Source organism: Aphelocoma coerulescens, chromosome 1A (genome assembly GCF_041296385.1).
Source record: "Aphelocoma coerulescens isolate FSJ_1873_10779 chromosome 1A, UR_Acoe_1.0, whole genome shotgun sequence".
NCBI classification, from domain to species: domain Eukaryota; kingdom Metazoa; phylum Chordata; class Aves; order Passeriformes; family Corvidae; genus Aphelocoma; species Aphelocoma coerulescens.
The window spans coordinates 17,367,501-17,394,506 of record NC_091014.1 but is presented as its reverse complement, the minus strand read 5'-3'; the positions used below and the strand labels follow the sequence as shown (position 1 = coordinate 17,394,506).

General features: G+C 36.4%; 1 long non-coding RNA gene across 1 annotated transcript; it reads left to right on the top strand.

Annotated features, from left to right (window-relative positions):
• Positions 1-3,698: 3,698 nt before the first annotated feature.
• LOC138104583 (uncharacterized) lies at positions 3,699-7,623 on the top strand. The gene is made up of 3 exons (XR_011148126.1): positions 3,699-3,747; positions 4,130-4,239; positions 7,008-7,623. It is a non-coding gene; the product is annotated as an uncharacterized lncRNA (long non-coding RNA).
• The last annotated feature ends 19,383 nt before the right edge of the window (positions 7,624-27,006 follow it).

The window sequence follows — 27,006 nt, the reverse complement described above, 5'->3', positions numbered from 1 at the left end:
TAACATTCACTGTTTTATAACACATGCTTAAAATAATCAGAGGACAATAACCATGGGGCCAAATTCTGAGATCTTTTATTTCTTAGACCTTCTTTTTTACATTGATCTGAGTGTGTCATTTACAACATGTGTGTGTGTGTCACCTCCAAACTTGACCTGAAGTGTCTGATCCCATAGGAAATAACATAAAAGGATTCAATTACAGAAAATATACTCTATCACAGTTACCATATGTTGTTTACCAGAGCCAGAGTTAAGTGATCAAGGAAAGTCTTGAGTATATCTAAACATGTGGGTAAGATTTATAGTGCTGCAGTGCATATTTATTCAAGGTCTCTGTGATACATTACATATTTAGCCAGATTATGATTGCCTTCAGTGTACAGCTGCTTGATCAGAAAACCTGCTCCATGATTCATCCCCTTATCTGGTTAATGTTGAGATCATGGTGTTCAGTACTCCAGCAGCAGTAAGGAGATGGTAAGTGAGGAAGCAAAGCATGAAAAATTAGATGCTGTCATTGAATGAAAGGGTGATAAGATAAAATGAAGGAGAGCACTTGAACTAAAAAGTTCAGCATGCCTTCATGATATGGATTGAGTGAAAATATGTAATTTCCTGAGGTACTAATGGGTAAAAAGATGTGTTTCTCTAACTACTGAGCCTGTTACTAAACTTGGTTGTTTAAGGAAGCTTTAAGATAAGGAAACATCTATTAAAATGAAGACTATCTGTCTGAGCTTCACACTGAATCTCTCTCTGTCCTTACAGAGAGCTGAGCTAATTGTGTGCTGATCTTAACAAACCATACAGATTCACATATACTGAGTGGATGTCATCTAACCCAAAACATGTCTTCAAAGGATACATCTACATCCATGCTAATCCTCTAGGACCCCCTTTTTTGTCAATGGTGAGAAAATAAAAGAGTGAGAAAAGGAGGTACTTTTAAGGTAGTATTGATTTCACCTAAGATTGATGTTTAAAATAGGTCATTTGAATTGTACCCTGAAATTGCTTATTTTTCTTCCTTGACTCAAAAGGAAACAGTTATCTCAGGTTTGTCTAGTGAAGATGTCTATATTACAGACATCTAAAGTTTGATTAAAGGACTCACATAACTTTTTATCACTAGATACCCTAAAAAGGTACTTTGTTAGCCCTTCTTATCAAGATCATTTTCTTCAGGTGCTTTTTTTAGCCATGTACAAGGATACTCTGCAAGCATTTTGAAAGTGTAAAGCAAGTCTCTATTACCTAGTTCACACAAAAGACAGCCAGGATGGAAGGAGTGGCTACTATAAGCAGTATTATGCTCCTAGTCCCAAAAAATGATCTTAAAGGTCTTTGCTAGTTAGTTAAGGTTTTGTCAGGAATTAAAATGGTCATCCTCCACTGCTCTCTGAAACAGATACTCAAGTTACTGAGTTGCCATTTGTTAGTCAGTTCTCCAAGTTTCTTTTCCTTTATAATTTTCTGCCTTTCCATGGTGGTGTTTTTCTTCTTTAGTCCTTGAAAAACTAATGATCTCTACTCCAATGCTCTCTTTCTATCTTTACCTTTCTTCCCCTGTGTGATACCACTGTATAAACTTTCTCATTAGTCTTTTTCACAGCTTAACAATTTCTTCAGAGGTAAAAATTGAGGATACTGAGTTGGGCCATGCCAAAGCTTGGACCCCTGGACCATAAACAGGTGGGATTGGACACATGGGAGGAGGCGTATAAGGTGGTTACAGCATGCTATTTGCAGAAAAATGTGAGTTGTTCACTGACATTTGAAGGCAACACTCATCCACACACCTACAAAGATATCAAATGATGGTTAATAACTGTCATTATAACTGTTGTAATTATACCTGTATGAATAAGCTATTAGACCCACAGATTAATTCTGCAGAAGGGTAGGAGTTTGGGGTCATATATGTGGGACTGCTGGGAGTTTGACCTACTACTCTGTTTAAGGGCAGTTACAACTAAAGTGTCTGTGTAAAGAATACTTGCATATTACACTGAATTATTTACCAACTTTTGTGTGAGAAGTAAAATTTGCTATCTTAATTCCCATTTTACTGACACATACAATTATGCAAATTTGTATAGTTAAGTTGTATTTTTTCATTAAGCAATTCAGATATGAACATGCCTAGTGGTTGTTACTCATAAATTGCTGTTAGTTAAAGTGGGAATGGCATTAACAGAATGATTTAAGGGAATATGGCTATGGTTAGGATTAGATCTTTAAAGTTTATTCATTAAAATCTTTGGGATGATGAGCAGTTTCTTAAAATACCTGATAATACAATATTCAAGGATCATTTTAAATTTAAAGCAAAACTAAAAAATTAGTAGATATTAAAAGCTTTTTTTTTGAGATACCCTCCACATCAGAGAGTAAACTCAAATTAGGCTTACCCAGACTGCTTTCCCTGTTTGGGTTTTGTGACTGATCTCATAGCCTCCTGTCATCTGAGCTTTAAGAAACTATAATAATGAGGTCATATTTAGGATCTTCTGAGTATTTTGCTAATATCAAACTGATTTTTGTCATACATTCTCTTTTTTCTTTCTTTATAATTAAATATAGTATTGAACTGTGAATTTTAACAAGACAGAGTATAAAATCAGAATTGCTAAGGCATTACATTTCTGCATTCATTGATTTAGTATATGCCCAGTTTTCATCTATAGGTAATATAGAGACCCTCCAGGCAAAAAAAAAAGATGATTAAAGAGATGGACAGGAATATTTTGACAATCAGCTCAAAATGTCAAAAAGCCTTGCTGGGCTGGTTTGGTTTGGCCTTTCTCTGTACCACACAGTGTGTATGTCTTTATATAGTATATATACCATGCATACCGTACATTTTTTCACCATTTTATATTGATAGTCAGAAACATTTTGGGGTTTGTACCATATCACTGTGATATGAAAGAATATTTCTGTGGCTCTTTCTTTAGAAATGGTGAGATTGATCTCAGTTGATTTTGGCCACATAGTCACATATGTTCTGCTAATTTTGTGTGAGGTAATGAAGATAGATAAGCTTAGATTTTGGGTGGGATTTATTTTATCAAGCTTTAGCTGTTTGTAATTTTGATGTCCTTATATGAGTTAGGTCCTCAGGTTTCCCTTACAATCAGGTTCATTCTAGTTGGAAGTCAGTGGAGTTAATGACAAACTTTAGATAAACCTCCAATCTGATCACTTTTTTAACCAGTATTTTACTTAAAATTCTGTTGTTCCAACGCCCTTGTTTGATCAATTATTGCCAATTCAGAATTACATTTAAGCTTTTATTGATTTTTTCACAAACATAAAAGTGATAATTGATGTTCCCTAGTGATTCATTTACCTGGATGTTTGGCTGCTTCTAGGTAATATGTTGATGTATTTGCCTTCTTCATGTCCATGGAGGTAAGTGGGTGTCAGAGAATGGAAAAATTGATGTCTCCAGACACTTCAGGATGCATGTGTATGTGGAATGGGGCAGGTTGGCCCTTGCACCCACCCCCCAGCCTAGAGCCTGCACCACAGCCTGGCAGAGCTGCCAATCACTGGCACAGAGGCAATGCCCCACTCTCGCCTAAGCCAGCTCCTGAGTGGCTGAATGACCAGAAGTCTCACCTGGAGGGAGGGCCCATGGAGGCCCAGGGGTTTTTAAGGCTGAGTATGAGGCAAGCACCTGCCTTGATCCAATGCCCTGTTTGGATTTTCTATTTGGACACTGCTGGAACCTAGGCATTGGTAGCTATATGTGTGGTTTTCCATATCTTTTCTGACTTTTTTCTAATTCCCTTTCCTTGGAACATTATGGGTAAAAGCACATCAAATGGGTTTAAAATTTTCTAACTGAAGCTTGAACAGGTTTAAAATTTCCTAAATTGAGTGGGCCAAATTAATTCTGTGATAAGTGTTTGATGTTGATTTGATGTTATACTAAATCTTTTGCCAAAGTTCATTGTATTTCTATATTTTGCCAGTAAAGTAGTTTTGACCTCCTGAGAATATCTGGTTGGTATTTCTCCCCTGTGTTTAACCCAGAGTACAGGAACCTTGGTACATGCCTTACATTTAAATGTTGGGGCATTAGAGTGGGTTAAAAACTGGCTTATTCCCCTTCCCTTAGCAGGATCACCCCAACTCCAGGAGCCCTGACCTTTTGGAGATGCAATTGCCAAGGCACTGAGAACACCACTTTTCTCAAGAGGGTTCAAACTGCCAGACTCTTCAATACCAGTAAGTAGTTTTTCTGCGTGACCTTATGTGGTGTGTTACCTTGGCTGCCACCTAACCACTCTCCACCTGCTTGCTCATTTGCCCCTGTAGCAGGGGGAAAGCAAAGGTGAGAAAAAGTCATAGGTCAAGATAAAGACACCTTAATAAGTAAAGGAGGAATGAAACCCAACCAAACCCAAATGATATAACAGATCACCTCCCACCACCAGGCCAAAGCCCAGCCAGTCTCTGAGTAATGGCCACTTTGAAAAAATCCCCCTTTGCAAACCCCACACCTCCCCCTGCACCCTCCCCCACTTTTTTTATGTATTATATTGTATGGTATGGATTATCCCTTTGGTCAGTTTGGGCCAGCTGTGTTCCCTCCCAGCCTCTTGCCTATCTCCAGACTACAGGTGGCAGAGTTGGAAACTTATAAACCCTTTACTCAGCAACAGCTAAAACATGGGTGTGCTACCAACACTATCTTGGTCAAAAATCTAAAACACAACACAAAGCTAGGCTGAGGCAGTATACATTAAAAGAAATTATGAATGAAAGCACTGTGTGAGTGATTCAGGTATGTAAGCACATGTGTTTAGTGTCATGACTGGCAGACTTAACCAAAGACCTACAGCAGACACATGGCCTTTGTAGTGGCAGATACTCCAGGTACACAGTGCTGTAGGCCATCTATGTGTATCCAAAGTTGAATTCCACCCACAACTGTAATGACTCTGACACAACTAATTTAGAAGATTTTGTCATTAAGGGAAAATTTTTGCTTAAGTATTAGGAATGTGCTAAGCCCTAGCAGGCAATTTTCCACCAGACTTTCTCACTTCAGCATTGCATTATCTAGAACTTACAAAACTCAAATTTCTGAGTACTAATGAGTTGCAGCTACAGTGAGTTATTATATCATTTAGAAGACACACATATATTAGAACAAGAGACAAAAGCAAGGAAGTTCATAAGATTTCATCTTTATGGCTCCTGAGTCTTACCACCACCAGATTCATTATAGTAGAGAAAAGAGAGTGACATTTGACTAAATCGTTAATAAGCTGAAAGCCAAGATCTGTTCATGCTGCATAAGATGTAGCTGTGGTCAAACTATTAAAAGAAGGAATCCTAAATGTACCACACAGGTCAGTAAAAACACAACACTTATGGAGCAGTTTCTTTAAAAGAACTCTTCAGTTCATAGAAGTAGAACAGAAAAAATTGTGATACTGTCTGAAATAGACTCAATTGCAAGTTTCAGAGATGACACTGAAAATAGTCTTGGGAAAGCTGGTGAGTAGCTTTGCAATACAAAAAGCAAAAATAGTTTCGTTATTCAGAGCTGATGTGACAGTCTTTTCTTAATCTATATCTAGCAGGGCAATTTTGGTGCTTATTTGATTTTGCAATGGGAAATGCAACTAAGTCACAGGATATAAAATTTCACTTAATCCTATCTTAAACAAGTAATATGTGTTTGATGGAAATATGTCTTCCAGAGAGAAATCCAGTTTTGACCAAGATACGAAAATTGTGCTTGTTCCTCTTTGTGATGTATTCTAACAAGTAACTGTTCTGAGTGTTCCTTGAATTTATATGACTTTTTTTTTTTCTAGCTAATGTTAAGTTCTTGTCTATGTATTTGGCTAGATAAAAAACTCTTGTAGTACATGCCTACTCTTTGTTGTGAAAATGCTTATGCACTTAATTGAGTTACCGGGTCTGGTTGTTTTATTACAAGATAAATTCTCTTTTAATAGTGACTTTTTTTTTTCTTTTTAACAATGGCAGCAGCACAGCTGTATACATGATTCCAATAGCAGTATCATACATGCTAAATCCAAACATCACTTTTCCTCATTTATCCCTCTGTGAATGATACTAGTCCTTTTTGCAAAATCCTTGTGTATCATTACTCTGTTTTCAACTCTTTTCCTGCTAAATCCTTTTTGGACTCCGGTTCAAATGATGCGGTTTTCATTCTGCAGGTGTCGCATTCATTCCTGGTCCAGACTTCTCTCCTTTAGCCCATGTCAAAATGAATTTGTTGGCAAGGATCCAGAATGCTGCTGTGTCCAACCATCCTATGTTAAAAATACCTGTAATTCTATGCCCCCTCCAAGCTCCTGCCCACCCCAAGACCACTCCCAGGGAGAGAGCACAGAGTGTGTAGAGTATGAAACAGAGAAAGCCTCGATGCTGTCCGCTGTTCAGCAAAAATATTGGCTTGTTATCTGCACTGCTTCAGTTACAAAGCACAGAACCATATGAGCTGCTATGAAGAAAATTAACACCACCCCAAGTAAACCCAGTACAACCAGTTACTCCCAAAATATCTACAGTCAGGCCAGTAATGGGGCACTGACTTTGAGCTTGGAAATCCCCAGTATGATACACAGTCTGCCAGTAGATTTTGCTCCCTGCATTTTTGCTCAGTTATAGAAAAGATGTTCTTCCTGCAGCCACCTTCTTTTTCAGAACAAATGTGTTTTATAGCTATCTCACAAGAAAGAAACAGCTTGAAAGCTGGAAATCATAGTTCTGTATGATCCACTGTGACACAGAGATTTTATGCAGTGTTATATTATAGCTCAGCAAGAATAAGGGAGAGAGACGCGCTATATTTGCAGCAGTTGTCTTTGACTTCAAAACAGCATTATTGAAAGCCCAGGCAGTGGAACTTCTACCATGTAATTCTTTTTCAGAGTTATAGGTAACAAAAGCACAGCTGTTAATATTCTGAGGGTTTTTTAATATATATATTTTTTTCTTTTTAAATATAGGAGATTAAATTGCCTGGATCTGCCTCAATCTCTGCTGCTACAATGAAAGTACAGTTACTTGTAGGCCATAATTATCACATTGTATTATCATATGGATTGAGAGATCAGATGATTTCACTTGTTGAGGATTTAGAAGCTATCAGCATAACAGAAATAACAGTTTCTGACTGCTAGAGAAACACAAAATTCTTTAAATGAAGAGAAGTGGCACAGGAATATACATTTATATTTACAGCATTTATTGGTTTCTTATTATTTGCATTTTTTATTTAATGTATTCTTAATGATCTCCAGAGTTAAGTGTCTTTTAGGTCACACACAAAGCCAGAGATAGGCACTTTGAGTGCTCTTTTATTTAAATTTAAAAGCTTTCTAATTATATCATTAGGAAGTAGAGGAGCATTTAATCTTAACCTATCCATTTTAGTATGCTGTATATAAGGCCCCCTCATGACAGCACCTGAGTAACTCATTATATTTATTGTAATCATTCTCACAAGATTTGAAGAAGGTAGAAGTGAGGCAAAAGGAGCTAAAGGTAAAAGCTATAAAGAATTATGTGTTCTGTTCTTAAAGATAGCTTCATTTTCTTTCTATGGGATTTAAATCTGCATTTCTTAATTATAAAAAATATACTTGAATAAACAGTCAATAACATATACATGAAAAAGTTGTGGAATTATGTTTGTTTCTTACGTGGAAGAGTGAAGACGTGGAATGCCTGAATTCATAGGTAGATGTAGGAGCTATGGTATTTATCTATGTTAGGATAATACAGGCTTTTGATCTATTTTTTGAGGACTGCTCCCATGCTTCATAGTAAAATAGAGTTCAGTACAATTTCTTCCTCTCTACTCACTGTCCTAACACTTTTCAGGGGGGAAATATTTAAATTTTGAATTAACTGAAGGCATAATAGTACTAGAGGTGACATGTCTGTGAAATTTCAAAAGTAATATGGAAAAAAATATATCTTTTTCAAGATGCTGAGAAATTACCTGGTTTCTAGTAGAGGATGCTTCCTGTATCTTGGGAAGAGTGGATAACTGAAAACCAAAAAGCTTTTCAATATCTTGAACTAAGTTATGATGCATATTGTTTAAAGACGGCAATTAGCAGCCTAGTGCATACATCAGAATGTAAATCAAACAATAGCAAATATCACAGAATCAGTCAATAGTTTGGATCAGAAGGAACATTAAAGATCACCTCGTTCCAGCCCCCCTGCCATGGGCAGAGACACCCCCACTAGACCAGGTTGCTTAGAGCCCCATCCAACCTGGCCTTGAACACTTCCAGTTAGGTATCCCTAACTGCTCTGGGCAAACTGCTCCAGTGCCATACCACTCTCACAATAAAGAACTTCTTCCCAACATCTAATCTAAACCTACTCTCTTTCAACTACTTCTTTCCTATATTTAACTCAATAGTCACAGCTGTTTCAAAATTCCTTTGGAAAACTCCACTTCTCTTTATTTTCCATGTATTATTTGGAAGTAATTGCAGGTTTATTGGGAGGAAAGTGTCTTAGTGAACATTATATGCATGATACTATTTAAAAGCAAAATGTTTTTTGTACTTTTATGTCAAGTACAATTCTGAAAAAGACATAAGAAATCCTTCCTGGAGAAATTTGAGCTCAACCATTCCCTTGCTTTTCATACACTGAAGAACTTTATGGAAAATGAGATCTGAGAGCTCTAATTCCATTATTAGATTTATTGAAATAAGTAACACTTATGAAAAAATGATAGCTAAAGCAACACTTAGTATGAATAGCTAACACTATTCATACTTCCAACTTTCTAAGTACAACTCATAAGAATTAGGTTATACCAATTATGCAGATTATCTGAACCTGCATTTTACAATGTTCTGTTTAGTTTTGTTAAAATTTGATTTTATTTTCTTTATAGAAGGAAAATATAATTGCCATTCCTTTGTATGCTTCCTTGCAATGTCAAGTTACAGGAACATAATTTATATCCAGAGTAGCAAAAATGTAAGAGATCTATAAATTTTACGAAATAGAATATATGCCGATCAACTCATGTATTTTGAGTGCATTGCTGCTCCATCTAGCAATAGCTCCTGCACAAACTTTCATGGATTAATTACCTCAGACCTGCAGACCCATTCAAAACTAACTGGATATTTTTGACATCTTCCAGCTCCATAAATTCCTTATGCCAGGGATACCAAAGAGCAGAGTCAATCTGAGTCTCATTTAACTTTCCTTCTAAAGCAACATTAAAATTCTAATTTTTGACCAAATATGTTAAAATACTCTGAACCATAAAACACTACAAGCCATCTTTTTTTTCAGGAAGGAATTGCTCATTAAAACAGAAGGGAAGCAAACTGAATTAAGAAAAATTAGCAGAAGATGGTGCCACTTGTTTAGAGGAACAGTTTTCACATACTGGTATAGAGAGCACTGTCTAATTTACCCTGCACTGAGAAGACTTCAGAGGATATATAGTACTTCTGAATTAGAACTAGAAATTAGGATAAAATACATGGATGAGAAATTTATATTGCTCTCAACATAAGAGTTTGTCTTCTGCAGTGTCCTGGGTTATGAATCCAGGAGAGGAAGACACTTTAAAACCTTATTTGTTTCCTGTGTCCACAGGTTGTTTTTGTAGCTTGGAATCCTTTTCAACCCAGGTTTTTCTTATCAAATTGGATGCTACTTCTTTTGCCATTTTTACCTGTTTCTAGACAAATTAGATAATCTAGTTTCCAGGACTAACTTTTCATACCCATCTATCCAAAGGGAGAACTGAAATGACTTTTGGGAAGAATTATGATCCTTTCATTTTCTCAGAAAAACTTGATATTTTGTAGCTAGGTATTCAAAATACAACTTTCACTATGAAGAATGTGTAAAAGACTCAAAAGCAGCTGTTTTCAGAACTTCTTAGAATGTCTCTTTGTATCAAGGGACACTCTAACTTGTAAGCTTTGATAAAGAATGACAAGTCCGGGGGAAATGAAATTTAGCTTTATATCTCAGGTTTTTCACACTGGAATATTCTCTCTATTCAGCTGATTTGACTCAGCTTCTGCAGCCTATGCACAACACTTACCCTTGTCTGCACAGATTAAATGAGTATTTTACCCACTATGTTCTTCTGCTAACTTCCCAGATTTCTACGTCAGTAGAGCACAAGAAAGAAGTAAATGCATTAAAATGGAAGAGAGGGAGTAGAGGTGACCCTCTCAAGACAGCTGCTGAAGTTAAGCAAACAGGGTTGTTTTGGTTATTTTCTTCAAAAATACTTCTTCAGACTCTATATGAAGTATTTGAAAAGGAGTTCACCTGAAGAAAAAAATATAAAAAATTTGCGTTAAGTAAGAAAATCATGGAATCACAAAAGTTTGGGTTGGAAGGGACCATAAAGATCATCTGGTTTCAACTGCTCAGAGCTCCATCCAGCTTGGAACACTTTCAGGAATGGGGCATCCACACCTTCTCTGGGCACTGTGTTCCAGTGCCTCACCACCCTCACAGTAAAGATTTTTCCCTAGTATCTAATCTAAACTGCCCTCTTTCCATTTGAAGCTATGCCCCCCTTGTCCTGTCACTATGATCTCTTGTGAAAAGTCTCTCTCCATCTTTCTTTTTGGCCTCTTCAGGTACTGCAAGGCCACAATTAGGTCACCCCAAAGCCTTGTCTTTCCCAGGCTGAGCAAACCCAATTCTCCCAGCTTTTCCTTTCCAAGTGCTCCATCACTCCGATCAGCTTGATGGCTCCTCTGGACTCGCTCCTTCCTGTGATGGGGACCCCAGAGCTGGATGCAGCACTGCAGGTGGGGTCTCACAGAGCAGAGGGACAGAATCCCCTCCCTTGCCCTGCTGCCTATGTTGCTTTGGATGCAGCCCAGGACACGGCTGGATTTCTGGATTTCAAGCACAAGTTGCAGGCTCATGCTCTTATCCACCAGCACCCCAAGCCCGAATACAGGACTTCTCTCTGAAAGTCAGCAGAATATGTGATGTTTTGACAAGGAAACAGTATTTCCAATCATACCTTGAATTCCAGGTGGTAGTTCAAAATATGTAGCTGATGAAAACAAATAACAAGTTATGGAAGTATATGTTTAATCATGTTTTAGATCTGGAAGAATACGCTCTTCCCAAATTGTCTTAACTGTCTTAACTAGTAAACATCAATTCAATTTACTTAAGTAGTAGTAGTTCAGAGGAAATTATTCTAAAACCTGCAGTATAACATGGTGAATTTGGGCCCTGAGAAGATGCATGGAGATAGCTAGGTCCCAGGAAGAAATCTGGGGGACTGTAGGCCCTGTAGATCAGGTAAAACTGAAACAAGGTGAGAAGGGGTATTTCAGAGATTACATGTAGAGCTATGTAGAAAACAATCTGTGATATTAAAACTGAAATTTTTTTCAAACATGCATGAAGAAGTGGTGAATATAACAATAAAGTAATGCTAATTTAAATAATGTACTGTCTTATGAGCAGGAAAATGTGATTCTGTTCTAACATATATAATCAACAGACTCATTTTTCTTTATGTATGACCTAGATACCAGTGTTATTTGTATTCATTTCTGCTTTAATCATGTTAAAATTTTAAAATTACATAAAAAAATCTTCTTCATCCATTAGAGCCTTTATTTTCATACAAGCCCATAGTTATAGTCAGCAAGAAAAAGAATAGAATTTATTAAATGAGTTGAAGATTATACCTTTGAACATCTGTGTGCTTCTGAAATTTTAGTTAATTTAACTGAAGGCATATTTCTCTATGTATGTAGAGAGCAAAATGCTTGAGCTATGATCCTTCATAAAGTTTTATGGAGAAGTTTAACTGAATTTTTTTTTTTTTTTTTTTTATTCAGATGGAAAGTAAAGCAAACAATGATCTCACTACCTAATTCTTTCTTATAACAAATGTAACAAATTTTAGGTAGCTTAAAATAAGAATAAATGTGGGACAATTGGTCACAAAAGAGATCAGATTTGTAAATTGCTTCTGAGATACGTTTAAAATGGGGCTTTGAACTCATCCTGGAGGCTGATTTCCTGGTTTAGCATGGACTTATTTTTCAGTTTTTGTAAGTTACTACTCCATTTTGATATTTGTTAAATATGTGTAACTGTGGTTTCCAGTTTAGTTAGTCTCTTTTAAGTCTTAATGTATATATACAGAAAGCTTGTACAGTTCTAGATGAGTAATAGAAAAAGATCGCATCCCTCTGTCTGCCTTGAAAACAGCACTCAAACTTTCTCGACCATATGCATAAATTATTTCCAGGTAAACATATGGAGATTTAACACTAGAAACTAAACATAATCTCTTTGATTCAAGATTACCAACAGATTAAATATATTCTGCTCTTCAGATAGTGTGTAATGAAATATTTCTTCAAATATGCAAATCACTTTTTCTCAAGTGATTCACTTGTCTTTTAGGAGATACAAACATTATGTGAAACCTGCATGTTTAGGAATGGCACTTGTAACTTACAAAACTTATTGTATAACTCACAACTTACTATATAAATCACTTGGACATTTTAGATAAGTATCATATCCTTTTCCCTTTTGTGAAAAGAAATACAGAGTGTTGCTTTTAGCAAGGGAAAGATAAAAAAAAGTCTGAGTGCATATTAATAAAATGTAGACATAAACAGAAAAAAGAATTAAATCTTCATGGTTTTTCTAACTTTGATTTCATCACTATGGAAATGACCCTGCAATTTAGACTGTGTGAAACTTTAAACAACCATGGCTGCTTCTGCTTACATATTCATCTTAGTCTTATAATGCCATTGGTGTCACATATTTAATTAATGCATTTAATGCAGATGTTATGCAGCATAGTGTCTTGAATGAGTTCACTGGATTTATTTTCCTACAAAGTCTTGGACTGGATTAATACAACAACCTTTTATCTTTAAATTTGAATATAGCTATGACAGATCTGTATTTGCAAAATATTTGTATCACTTTAAATAGTGGTTATTAAAGCAAATTTAAGAAATGTCCCTTTCAGCAGCTTCAACACAGATCATAGTACAGGAGATCTGGAAGTCTCTTCACAATGCCACAAAGTCTCTTCAATGGATTCAAAGTAACATTTTATTTATCTTTACCCTTTATTTTATCTTTACTCCCTTCCTGTGGAGGGAGTTAAAAAAAAAAAGTTTAAAAAAAGAGGAAACCAAATTATTGAGTCCTTGCAATAATTTCTAATGTCCTTCCTGGAGAGTCCATGTCTTCCCTGGAATCATTAATGTTTCCTAACAAGAGGCAGTATAACTTTATGATACTCTTCACAGTGTCTCTTGAAAGACAATAAGACATAAAAGATATTTAAGGTGAATTGTCCATTTTGTTGGGTTTTTCCTTTTATTGGTTGGAATGTACACATGTACCTTCTTTTTCACTAAGACTCCTTTTTACGTACCACAGCTTGATGAAGTACTAAAAAATTGGCTCATTCTTTCCCCCATTGGTGGAAACAGATGTAATACACAACCAAGACCTTCCACTTATGAAAATAGTACAGAATTTGGCTGTCATTAGAATTCTGAGAATGTTGTAAAAAAAGGTATGAATATTCATTTAATTTGGGAAACTAATGTCAGTGGGGTTCGTTTCCTCTGTTATTAACAATATAATGATTTCAGAGGAGTGTTTCTAAGAATTCAATTAAGAAAATTAAAAAGTGGATTAGTAGCTCATCATCAATAGCTACCACTCACAGACTTACACTGCAAATCTTGTTTTTAGACACACTCATCTGTTCTGGGAGCTGAATAAACTCATTCAGTGAACCATTCACAGGACAGAAACTATCAGAAAAATAAGCATAGGAAGAGCAAATTCACTGGAATAATGCATTAAAACTTTAGTGAAAATTCAGTGAGATGACAAACTTATGGAACATAAAGAATCACAGGGTGTTTGAGGGTGAGAAGGACCTCTGGAGATCATGTAATCCAACATCCTTCCTCAAAACAGGATCAGCTAGAGCAGCTCATTCAATACTGTGTTGATCTCATCTTGAACATTTCCAAAATTAAAGACTCCACAACTTCCTTGGGCAATTTATTCCAGGGTTTGATCACACTCACAGTAAAATAGGATTTTTTTGTATTTCATTTTGTGTCTAATACCCGTTGTTCTTTCACTGAGCACTACTGAGAGGACTCTGGCTCTTTAACTTTTAGTCTCCCATCAAGCTTTTTTATACATGGATAAAATTGTCCCAGAGTCTTATCTCCTTCAGCTCTCTCTCAGCCTCTCCCCATATGACAGATGTTCCAGTCCCTCAGAGACCTTCATGGGCTTTCACTGGACTCACTCTTATGTGTCCATGTCTCTCTTGCACTCAGACCCCAGACTGGACATACCGCCCCAGAGGTTTCTCACCAGGACTGAGCTGAGGAGAAGGATCATCTCCCTCAACCTGCTAGCAACCTATTGTAGCCTAACAGGCAGGAGCTACTCTTTGCCACAGGGGCATATTGCTGACTTGTGGTCACCTTATCCACCCAAATCCCTGGTCCTTTCCTGCAGAGCTGCTTTCCAGCTAGGCTTCCTCAGCTGGTGCCAGTTAGTGATAATTACTCTTCAGGTGCAGAACTTAATAATTCCTTTTGTTGTACACCATGATTTTCCTACCAGTCCATTTCTCCAAGTTGTTGGGGTCTTGAATTGTAGGACTGGACTATCAGCCACTTCTAAAGAAGCAGTTCAGTTTGCTGAGTTTGTCTTGTGCTTTCTTAGGGTATATAAAGGATAAGAAAGCAAATTTTAAGCCAATGAAAATTTCTCTGATTTGGAATCATGGTCTGTTTCCTTTGAGAATTTTCCAATTGCTAAAAAAGGCAATTTTGCAAAAGGCAAAAAAAGGATAGATAGATAGATAGATAGATAGATAGATAGATAGATAGATAGATAGATAGAATGATAGATATTATTACTGGATCCCACAGATGTTTAAGATCCCTGTCAAAAATGCATGCATAATTTGATGTTTCATATTCATGTGATTATGCCACAGTGTTAAATCTGTAAGCAGCACTGATGCTAACTCTTTGCCTTCAGCAAGCCTGTCTCAGTATAAATATGATTCAGTATGAGCGTGGAGTTCATTATGTTTTATAAGAAGGCAGACTTTGCATCATCTTTTTGACTCAGGTAACTGGATATTTTAGATGGTCACACGGAAGTGTTATGCTTTCTAGAATATATTAGTTTTACTTCAGAATTGCTCATTTGCATGAGTTTTTAGCTGTCTGAAACAAGCACTAAGTCTCAGCTAAAATAATAGGAATTTATGCTAAAATAACAAGGAGCACTTTCAATCTCCCATGTCTGCCTGCATGCCATGGGTAACACTCAAATTACATTTTTCCACAAGTGTTGTGGTTTCCACAAGAATAAAATCAATACATGGAGCACTAGAGATTTCTAAATATCACTCTTCCAAATATAAAAGTGATGGTGAATACAAGGAGTGTTTATAACTTCCCCCATAGATTCAGATCTTTCTGGCAGTTAGTATTTATTACTTTATTTTTTGTTATGATAAGAACTCAGTTATGAGGGCTCAGTAAATTTAATTGTAAATCCTGGCTCACATTTCTCATTATCTTCCACCTGAGGACATAGTACAAGATAAGAAATAGACAGCATATCTAGAAATCTTTCAGATAAAGACTGACACCCACATTTTAAGCATCAGATAATGGGTTTTTCTAACTGATGCTTATAAACAAGTTCTTGAGGGTGCTGTGTAAAGACTGGGGACCTCTACTATACAGTGTCTCTCTCTAAACCTTAATCTAAACTTACCATCAGTATTCACAATGATGAAATTGTCTCAAACTCTAATGCATAGTTGCCAAATGTTTTGTTTCTATATATGTGACCAGTATTGTCAGGGATCAACATGAAAGGATACCCTCAGGTGAAAGTGTCAATGATAGAAAAGAAGTTAGCAGAGAGACTGAGGAGACTGCTCTAGATGTGTGATTTACAAACTTGGATATAATTCTGACAAATTTGTGTGGTAGCAGATAACCTGCCTAGAGTCTTCCATGGTGTGAAGTAAAAGCACTGAAATCCAATTCTGGGCATGCAGAAATGATTCAAAAGTGTGTTCAGTCTCTGACAGAAGTGTTTTGTTAATATAGAAAGCATAAGAAATATTTGCAAAAGCAACGAAGGCATTTGGTAATTTGCACGCTTCAGATTTAGTCTTCATAACTAGGTGAACTTCACATTGCAGATGGCATCTTTTTCTAATGCATTACACAAGAAAAAAAGCCATTTGTGTGTGACAATTATTAGGACTAAAACCAGAAAAGGTAAGCCAGTACTGCAACCTTTCTCCCCCAACTGAATATAAAAGAGAGAGGAAAAGAATGAAACATGTTGAAATGAAGAACTGTTCTAGCAAATGATCTTGGAACAATGCATGCAGAAATTGTGGGCCTATATGCAATAATTCTCAAACCAAGACAGGTATGAAATATTTTAATGAAATACAACTTCCAGAAAGAAAGTACATACTGCAGTTTTATTCTCATTATTTCTAAATTCAGGTAATAGAAAATATAAATTTGAGGTAAAGAACTGTAAGCAAGAAACACTATTTAGCAGATAGAACACACTGACTTGAGTTTTAACAGATTATAGACATAATTTTACTGGTAGAAAATTAGAAATATTGCAAAATGTTATAATTTTAAACATATTAAATTGAGTATCTGTGATGTAATATTTTGAAGAAACCCATAATGATATTATGAGGCTGATATTCAAAAAGTTGAAAAGTCAAATTCAAGTTCCTCTTTGATTCTGGGAAATTATGGTGTATCATATTTGACAGGAGTTCTACTTACCAAAAGTGTCTGAATCTCATAATTGGATTACCTAATTAAAGAACTTTGGTAAAAAAAATGTGAAGGGTCTTATAACTGAATGTATTTATATCCACAAGATAACACAAATTGTGTTTAAAAGCAGAAGGTGTCAATATTCAATAGACAGGATGTCATGGTTTAACCCCAGCTGGTGACCAAGGACCACGCAGAAAACTGTGTTGTTTATTTGTTGGTTTGTCAGCAAAAGCATCCCATTTTCACTTTAGGGTCTGCCATGCAAGTACCATAGCTACACTGGGGACAAGCAGCAGGCAGAGAAGTCAGGGCAGTGCCTGACTGCAGGCAAAGGAGCATTTAAGCTTTGATGGGTAAAAGCTACACCAGGGCAACTTTGCCAGTCACCTCTCTTATGATGTGCTCATGCAGAGTTATCATTGAGGCTATTTCTCAAGCACAGGATTCTGGTTCCCATGACCTGGAAATAGGTTCATGTACACCGTGGACAGCTCTTAATCTGCTGAGGCTTGACCAAAAATCTACAGTAGCAAGGGGTAGCTTACGTTCCACTGGTACATATTTCTAATTTTTTTTTTTTTCACCCAGGAAGCCTGTGATAAACAACATTTCTTGTACAATGGAACTGGCATGGGATTGCATTAATTTTTCTTTTTCTTGATTGCATTCCAACAAGCTTAGTAATACTTTAAGAGGTCAGGGATAGGTTTTACAAAAAATTAAGGGTCTGCTTTTTTGTGATGCCTAAACGTATCACGTTATTCCCTCTGAAACTATACGAATATAGTAATGTCTTATAACACAATATTCAGGAAAAGGCATTTCTGTGCTGGTTGCTCCTTATACTCTCTTCTACAAATTCATTCTCCTTTTTTCCTTTTTATAGCAGATGTAGAGATCTGGAACTTTAAAACAAATTTAGTTAGGTAAACAAAAGATTGAAGTGCCTTTTTTTCAGGGGTTGACCAAAGTCAGTTATTTATTTGTACCCAGACAATACTGTCACAAGACTATTCTTTGCAGATTATATTATTTCTGGATGCTGCCCTTAATATTTTCTGTTTGGTAAAGCTATTAGTGAATAGAGTAAGAGGAGTCATAACTCTCTACCTAAATGTTAAATTTTATTTTTTCTCCTTTCTTTTCCCCCACAAGTCTGTTTCAAGATAAAACATCTCTGTTTCCCCAACACCTCTGTTTCCCCAACACCTCTGTTTCCCCAGCACCTCTGTTTCAAGAAGACTTGCTGTCAGCGATCTACTTCGTGGATGCCAAGAGTGGAACACAGGTACAATGTGAACAGCAAACAACGAGCTTGAGTGCTGGAAGTTAAAACTTTCAAGTAAGCAAAGTAATGGTGACAAAATTAGAGTGACAAAACCAGAGTGAATAATAATCTTGCTTTTCAGAGCTATAATACAGCCCACAAACAAAGGAACCAATCTATTGTAAGTTTTGTCCTTATGTAACATATGTATTTTTGCATATACCGAGTGATTTTACAAGTGATCACCACATGTCTACCTCTGTCTAGTGCACAAATCCTTTCAAAGGAATCAAAACTAGAGTGAAAAGAAGAAAAATGATTAGTCCAGCATGGATGGAATGGATAAACACTGGCACACAGAAAGGCTGTTCTAAGTAACAAAACTGCAAGAGAAAGGGCTTATGTGTCAGCATAGCCAAGAGGTTTAAAAAGGTGTTTCACTCTGTTCATATTATTTAGGAAGCAAGCAGTTAGAATATATTTTATGTATTTTGTTAGGCAATTACATCAATCCATAAAGAACCAAACTAACCTTGTGGGTTTTATATAGGAATAAAAAAACAAATTCACAGTACTAGAGCTGATACTAAGTAGACCTTCATCAAATTATCTTCTCCTCTATTTATGTTTAGCCTTCAGACAGATGTGTGATAAACTGCACCCCCACTTTTATAACAGATAAAATAAGATCTTGTCGGACTTCTCGGAGGGAGAGAAAATTGTCAAGTGTATATTTGGTGAAAATTGTGAGAGAGGTGAGAGTGGTAAAGCGAGTAGGAAGTTAAGATTGTGAGGTTGGCAAGTGGCAGAAGAAAACCATTGGCTTCACAAATGGAAAATAAGATAAGAAAAATATAGTCTCCATTTCTGGTTCTTCACAGTGAATTTGTTTTCTTTTTCAGTTTAAGATTGTCTCAAAAGCCTGTGTTATTAATTCAGGCTGGGATTTTACAGAGTCTGTGTTGGCTTATCTGTGCTTTCATTAGGAGTACCAAAAAGTTTACTCTTCAACTCAATCAGCCTTAAAACATTCTTAACTGCTCTTGAAAGTCTCCTGGTAGGTTACCTTAAGGACTTCTTACAATTGAAACCAAATCTGAGGGTTTTAGAGTAAAAATACTTAACTTCTTGTAATAGCCCCCCATTAAGTCCACTTGTCAATATGCTAGTAGCATCACCTCAATACATAACATTACTGGAAAAAAGAACTACATTATGCATCAATACCATGCTTTTTGAGATGTAATCTACATATTAAAAGAGATACACAGAGTTTTGTGGTGGTGGTCTGGTTTTGGTTTTTTTGTTGTTTTGGTTTGGGGCTTTGATGTTTTGGGGAGGGCTGGTTTTTTGGGTTTTTTTTTCCCCTGAGTTAGTTTTTGTTCTCTTTTATTTTATCAAAGAAAACAAACTCAGATTCATTCAACTCTTTGTTTATAACAACTCAGGATTCTATTTGTGCTTTTCACCATATAAATTTTACTGGATACATATGAAATTGGTGATGTAATATAATGTGCAGTCATCTTTTCAGTGAATGATTCAGCCGTCCAACACACCCACAGCAAAAAGAGACTAAGAAGGGTAGACAGTCAGGCAAATAAATTGTTTTGTGAATGCAGTTTCAATCTCCTCTGACCAACAGAAGACTTCCTACCTACAGAACATAGTCTTACATCCCAGGAAGAAATCCTGGCTTCTAATATGTTGAAGGCAGTCAGCAGGCAAGGAAGGGGAGAACTTGAGGAGGTGTTCACTTGTACTCTGTAAGCTTAAAAGACCTTTCTTTATTAATACTGTTCTGATAGGAAATGTATATCTGTTCCAGGAAAAACATGAAGTATATCCAGTTAGGTGTCCTTCCCAGTGATGTCTCTGCTGTCAGTATGGTTCTTGCATTTTGGGCTACAAAGTGGCTTTCAGTGAAAATGTCTCATGATCTTCTGACTACAATACCCTTGGATGATTCCACTGTAACTAGAGAGCAGAAGGCAGGCAACATTCCTGAAACAGCAGTATGTCCCTTCATAAGATTGTTCCTAGGAGTCTAGGCAGACTGAACTCCAAGAGAATGGAGACATTCCTATTTCCCATTGTCCCTGCACTCATAAGCAAATTGAATTATACTTGGAGAAGTACTTAACCTGTTGTTAACAACCTAACAGCCTAAGCACTTGAAATTTTAGTGACAGGCATCTAACCCAGACAGATCTCTTTCTACCCAAAGAACTCACCACGTTAACTTTCCAAAGACAGGATTCCTCTGCAAACTTTGAAAGATGGCACAACTGGAGAAATCATCTTCATGGATTTAAATGACTGTTTCCTAATGGCTACCTTTGATTTATTATGCCATCCATTTCTAAAATATTTATACTATCTATTTTGCCATTAACATGGAAGATGCAATGAAAGTGAGCCTAGTAATTAACGATTTAAATATCTTTAAATCCAAAGCAGCTGTTTCAGAATGAAGAAATAATTGCCAACTAGGCGCTTGCTTAATAGTTATGTTAAATACTATGTAGACAAGACTCCAGAAAATGTTTCAAGCAAAAGCTAAAGTTGAGGAATTAACCCTCCTGAAACAGTTTTTATAGGGTGGGAAAATCGCATAAGCTATGTTATTCTATGAATAAGTTTTCTCCTGTGCATTCTTTCCCCAGGCTGCACAACTACATGAAATTTTAGTAATGAATGTAGTGTTTTTAAGCTGCGTTGATCTGATGCAACTTGAGGCTAATCCCAGCATTTATTCACAGCTGAAGGCTGTACCCATGCTCAAAAATTCACTTCAGCCTGCACGGCTTTGTCATTACTCTCCTTATTAATTTCTGTTCTGAAAATAATTAATGTTCTCTTGCTTTTAATTTCTGTTCAAAAACTTCTGTCCCACTAAAACATCTTTGAGTAAGAAGGCATCCTGTCTCAATAACATAAAATCTCTTGGAGAATCCTTTTCTCACATAAAAGGTACACCAGAAAACATCCCAGTTAGAGATCCCTTTAGGCCAGTGTGCTTCTACAGCTGTATGTTTCCTGAGAAGTGTAAAACCTAATCTTTGTCTTATGTCATATGTTTCAAATCAACTAAAAACATTGTCAGAAAAGTCTTATTTGCACAGTCAATCCAAGGAGACAAGTCCAATATACCATCTCAGAAAATGTCTGCAACCCTGATTCTCATACTTTTGTATGCAGTAATGCTTTCTCTTTGTGCAGTTCTAGGGACTAAATTAATTTTAGTCCTTTTGTAATTTCTTTCCCTGCAGCTCTTAAGCCATCGGAGAAAAATTATTACCTCACTGGCTAGTACCTATGAATATAAAAACAACAGACATTTACGTATTTGGAGCATCAGAAAAGAACACTGAACAAGTTTATTGCCATGTTTCAGTTGAGTCTGACACATTAAGGTCCAAAGTTTTTGGAACTAATAATACTATTTAGCTAATGAGTATATAATTTTGTTAATTCCTGGGATAGGTACACATTATATGTCTCTGCACCAATGTATTTGCTCTGGTTCTACTAGCAACGCATGGGGAGTTTTCTTGACTAACCTCCATGAATCGGTCAATGCTCTTATTCCTAATATGTAGATGTTAGTGGAAAAAAGCAATGCTCTCAAATAAAATATCAATAGTCACTGGAGAGAAGACGATGACTTTGAAAATCTATAGAAAAAATTGTGCTTGCATATGTCTGAACACTTAGGCAGAAACACTGTCCCTGTAGAGGTCTTCAAAGGCATCTGTCTCTTCTGGTTATTCAGAGAATTAAAGATGATCTTTTCAATTATATCTTAAAATTTATCCATAAATTACATGCCTAAGTTAAAGCTCCTTAATTTTAAAGTCTGATGTACTCAGTTAACCTCAACTATAAACTGAAATCATTAGATGAGAAAGAAAAGAATGCATTTTCTTCTTTCTACTATTATTTTTGCCATAACAAGCCTCCTCCAGGTTGCTTTGCATCTTATTTTTACACTGTGAATATGTTTTATCAGTATTCAGTATAGCTCTTCAAGTTACTTTACTTTTGGCATATAGTACAGAGCTTGTACCTGCTATTCCCATTTGTGCTATAGTTGAAGTAGAAGCACACTTCATCTTAGCTCAAACTGTCACATGTACACTACTGTTCATTCCTCCAGCTACCGGGTAAAGATATTTTTGTAAGTAGCCATCAGTTTGATACAGCTACTGGGACTTAAAATGACTTCTTCCAATTATCTCCTATAAAGAATATTTGACTAGACAGAATTTGTCAAGTGCAATTCAGGCTCTTGTAGTGATAACAAGTCCTTTCTTCTAATTTTTAAAGTATTAGCTGACAGAAAGTAATACATATACATCCAAAAAATAAAGAGCATTGCCAAGGCACTCAATACTCTAAATAATTGTGTTTATTTGATTTCTTTGGTTTCTTGCACATGCACAATCTCAAAAATTTTAAAGGGATTTCATACAGATTAAAACTTTCTACTAAATTTCATACTGCTATGCCTTTCACAGACCAGTGTAGAACAGATTTGTTATTTACATCTGTTTGGAAAATAAGTAGGAATAATCAATGTTAAAGCAAGACTTTTTTGTTTCCTGTAGCACATGCCCTCAAGAACTCCATTTTTTTAAGCTTTTCTCTCTCACAGAGACAGACACAACTCCAGAGGACAAGCATGTATCCTGGAATTGAGTAAAAAGTTAATGAATAGTCTGAAAAAACACATAATTATGCTTTAAAGACAAATCTAACTCTTCCCATTTCATTTTAGAGCCCTGAAGTAAATTTCAGAGCAAAACAAAACAAGTGGGCCTAGAGGCATGGGCTCAAGGCCTCCTCAACACTGTCAGGTCTAGAGGGTCATTGTTCAACTATTGCAGCATTAGACAAGAGCAATTATCTTGTCACCTTACTCTCTGCCACTGATCCAATTGCTAGTAGTAGATGGTAAAGATTCAGTGATTAAAAACACCCTGCTCATAGTAGTACATTTTCCCAGTTCAGTCAATGGTACATTTATTCCCTGACATATAAGTTGCCATTCTGATCTACTTTTTATACAATCTGCTATTTTCTCCATATTGACTCTTTCTCCTTTTATTTGCTAGAGCTTTGAATTAAGTATTTCTTGTTCTTTGCTTCCTTTTTGTCTGGGGACCTGACTCTTATCTCCAGTCACGTTGTCACAGATTCTGAATCCCTTCTGTAGTGAGTGATGTCCTAAATTTTGGCCCAAGTTTAGTCTCCAAACAGGCTGTAAGTATAGTCCATGTAGTGCATACTTTAACAATCTCTGAGATTACAAAAACATGGACCCCGGTGCAGTGCTCACAGCCAGCAGAGACCTTCATTCTTCAAAGAGAAGACTAAGTCCTTCTCATTTACCTCTCCCTAGTGTCCGGAGTTTCTCCTATGTCTGCACTTTCTTCTTGAGAAGAAACAGGAGAGAAAAGCAGCTGGAGAGCTTAATGATGGGATAAGTCTTACCCTTAGATAAAACAGCAGTGTCCCGGAGGCTTTTTCATCATTATACTCCGCTCTGATCAAGTAAGTGACTCCTAAGAACAAACTCCAGGGGAAAAAAAAAAGAAAGAACCCAGCTCAGTCTGCCCTTTCTGATGCAAATGACAAGATTAATACCAGAAATCACTTTCTAAGTAAATACTGGCAAAATGATAGTTTGAAATATAGCATAACCTTTCTCATTCCAGTATTCTACAGATTCTGTAATTCACACTAAAATTTGGCAATTACTTTCACGTCTCAACAAAGTTTAAAGATGAGAATCTTTTAGTGACAGCTCAAATTATTAAACTATCATTTGAAAAAAAAAAACCCATTACAGTCTGTTTCATGTTATGAAATAGAAAAAGTAGTAGAAATCTAATTGTCAAAATAAAAAAAGCACTTAGTTTTCATGAGTTATCCTTGGTATTTCAGATGGTTTTGTTTGTTTGCTAATTCAACAAACTTCAATACTTTACAGTCTTCCAGCCACTAATTATCATGACTTGAAAAAAGATAAAATTATTGCTATAATCAGTGTATTATTTAACAGACTACAAAATCTAGCATATGCTACTGCTTATGGTGTCATTTGAGTAAGATACTGGGTATATAACAAAACTAGACAGAATCTGATATAGAAATCTGGATACTCTCAAGCAGTTATTTCTGATGTGACCCCTTTTTCGGATGCTACCTACAGTTCTCAAATTTGTCAACGGTCCTTAAAGACCACCTAAGGAACAAACAGAGCACATGACAAAATGAAAGCATTTTTACAGTAGTTTTTAATATCACACATGAAAAGTGCACAGCAGTTCTGTTATTTGGCACTGATTATACATTTTAAACTAGCAACCCGCACAATAAATCACTCTTCTTTCACAACCTTGCAGTGATCTGACTTCTTCCAGACCACTCATTTAAAATAAGTGAAGACTTTAAGTACATATCATAAAATCCCAGAACGATTTGGGTTGGAAAGGACCTTAAAGGTTATCTAGTTTCAACCCCTCTGCCATGGACAGGGACACTTTTCACTAGACCAGGTTGCTCAGAGCTCAATCCAACTTGGTCTTCAACGCTGCCAAGGATGGGGCATCCACAACTTCTCTGGGAAACCTGTTCCAATGTCACACCACCCTCCCAGGAAATATTTTTCTTCTAATATGTAATCTAAACCTGCCCTCTTTGCCAGTTGAAGCCATTCCCTCTTGTCCTATCACTACATGCTGTGTTAGATACCTTCACCTTTGGATACAGGTACAGCACTTGTCTTGAAAAAGAAGGCACTGGCTTTCAGAAGAGCTACAATACTGAGCTTTCTCTTTCAATTCAGAAGGACAAACTGACATCAAGTCAGACTAGAATTTCTATAGCAATTTATCCTATTTAAAACTGCTACAGTGGGAAGTGTACAGAACAGTTAAAGCACAAGGCACTGGTACTTTCTTATTACCTCCACAGAGTTTTTCTCTAAGGATTTCTTAAAACAGAGGTTTTAAATTCTTGTTGAATATCATTTGATGGATTTTATTTTCTTGTGTTTTTCTCTTGTACTTTTTCTACTGTTTCACACAGGAATTTTTTTATTTCATTTTGCCACTGATGTTAGTTTTTTTCATTCCCTGATCCCTTGTTTCTTAGGAGGCACTGCTCTTCGGTTCCAAAAGCTTAAGATGCTTTCTTCTGCATCATCTTTGAAATACGTGATGAAAAATTGTAGTTGAAAATACTTGTAATTGAAAGCACTGTGGCCATTCATTTAATATAATAGCTATTATTTAGATGAAATACATTATTGGAATGATACAGTTCCCAGTTTTGGCCCCCAGTAAAAGAATGATATTAATAAAGTTGAATGCATTCAGCACAAAGCAACCACAGTGATTAAGGTCTGGAGTAGTTCCCCTGGAAAGAGAGTGCAAGAGAGCCAGTCTTGATCAGTCTGTAGAGAAGCCATCTTTGGGCAGATGTTAACAGCAGCCCTGGTAATTCTGAAGAGATTATAAAGCAGATGGAGCCAGGCTCTTCACAATGGTGCACTGTGAGAAGAGAAAATTCAATAGACTGAAAAAAGAGAGCGCCCACACAGGTACAGGAGAAACCTTTTCATCATAAAGACAGCAAATCATTGGAAGAGGTGTTCCAGGAAGACTGTGAAATCTCTGTCCTTGGAGGTTGTCAAGATTTGACTGGATAAAAATCTGAGAAACTATGGCTGACCCTGCTTTGGAGTGGAGGCTGGAGTAGAGACCTGCATTACAACTTGTATTCTTCTATGAATTACGAAAGATATGAAGCATGCAGCATCTCTGATTTGAAGGAAGGTAGAATTTGTCTCGATTTAAATATGGGGAGTTTTGTACTGTGATGTTTTCACATGGGGAAGTCTAAACCATATTTGTTTTAAGAGCACTGCCAGGCCAGAAAGAAAAAAATAACAACATTTAGACATATTTAGCAATAATAATTGAAACCCGGATGGCTAATACTTGCCAACATTTTGAGGAGGAGAGAAACTGGTAGTTAATATTCCAAGACAAAAATAACTAGAAACAACTCTCTATACATGACTGCAATGTAACCTCATTATCTTCTCTTACATCTGTTATTAACATATGTTTTATTGGAAAAATTAAAAATTGCTAGTGCCTGACTCAGCTTAGGTCAACAGAGATTTATTTGTTCCTATTCCTTTCATCTGTTTTGTATCCTCATCTGATATTTGCTATTTATCCACTACTCTGATAAGGCTAAGATCTTGGGAAGGATTAGGAAAAGATCAGGAATAAGTTGAATGTTCTGTAGGATACAAGAATTATGTAATTTATGGCCACTACTATTAAGTTTGCATATACAGTGTGTTTAAGAAAAGCAAGGCCAAGAGACTGGCCAATCTGGTTAGGAAAGCTTTAACACAAGGGTGATGGGGTAAGGGAGTTAAGAACTCACAAACAAGTGAGGAAGCAGTGAACCAGGTTTTCAAGCAAAGGAAAGAAGGTGATATGGGCATGAAATGCCTTATAATCAACAAAACAGAGAAGGAGTCCCACTCCAAGCTCATGCACACAAATGAAGAGGTGCTAAGAGAACAGCATAAAGGGAAGCTCTTAGTGTTTTCTTGGAAAATCAGCATGACTCAGTGCTTCTCTGAAGTGTCTGTACACTAATACACAGATAGTGGGATACACAGGGATGAACTAGAGGTCCACAGAAAGGTTCAGGGCAGATATAGGTAGGATATAGATAGGACAGAGATGTGTTGGGGTAGCTCATACAACAAGAATACTGCAGTGAAGGGTTACATGCATGGATTTGGATATGGAC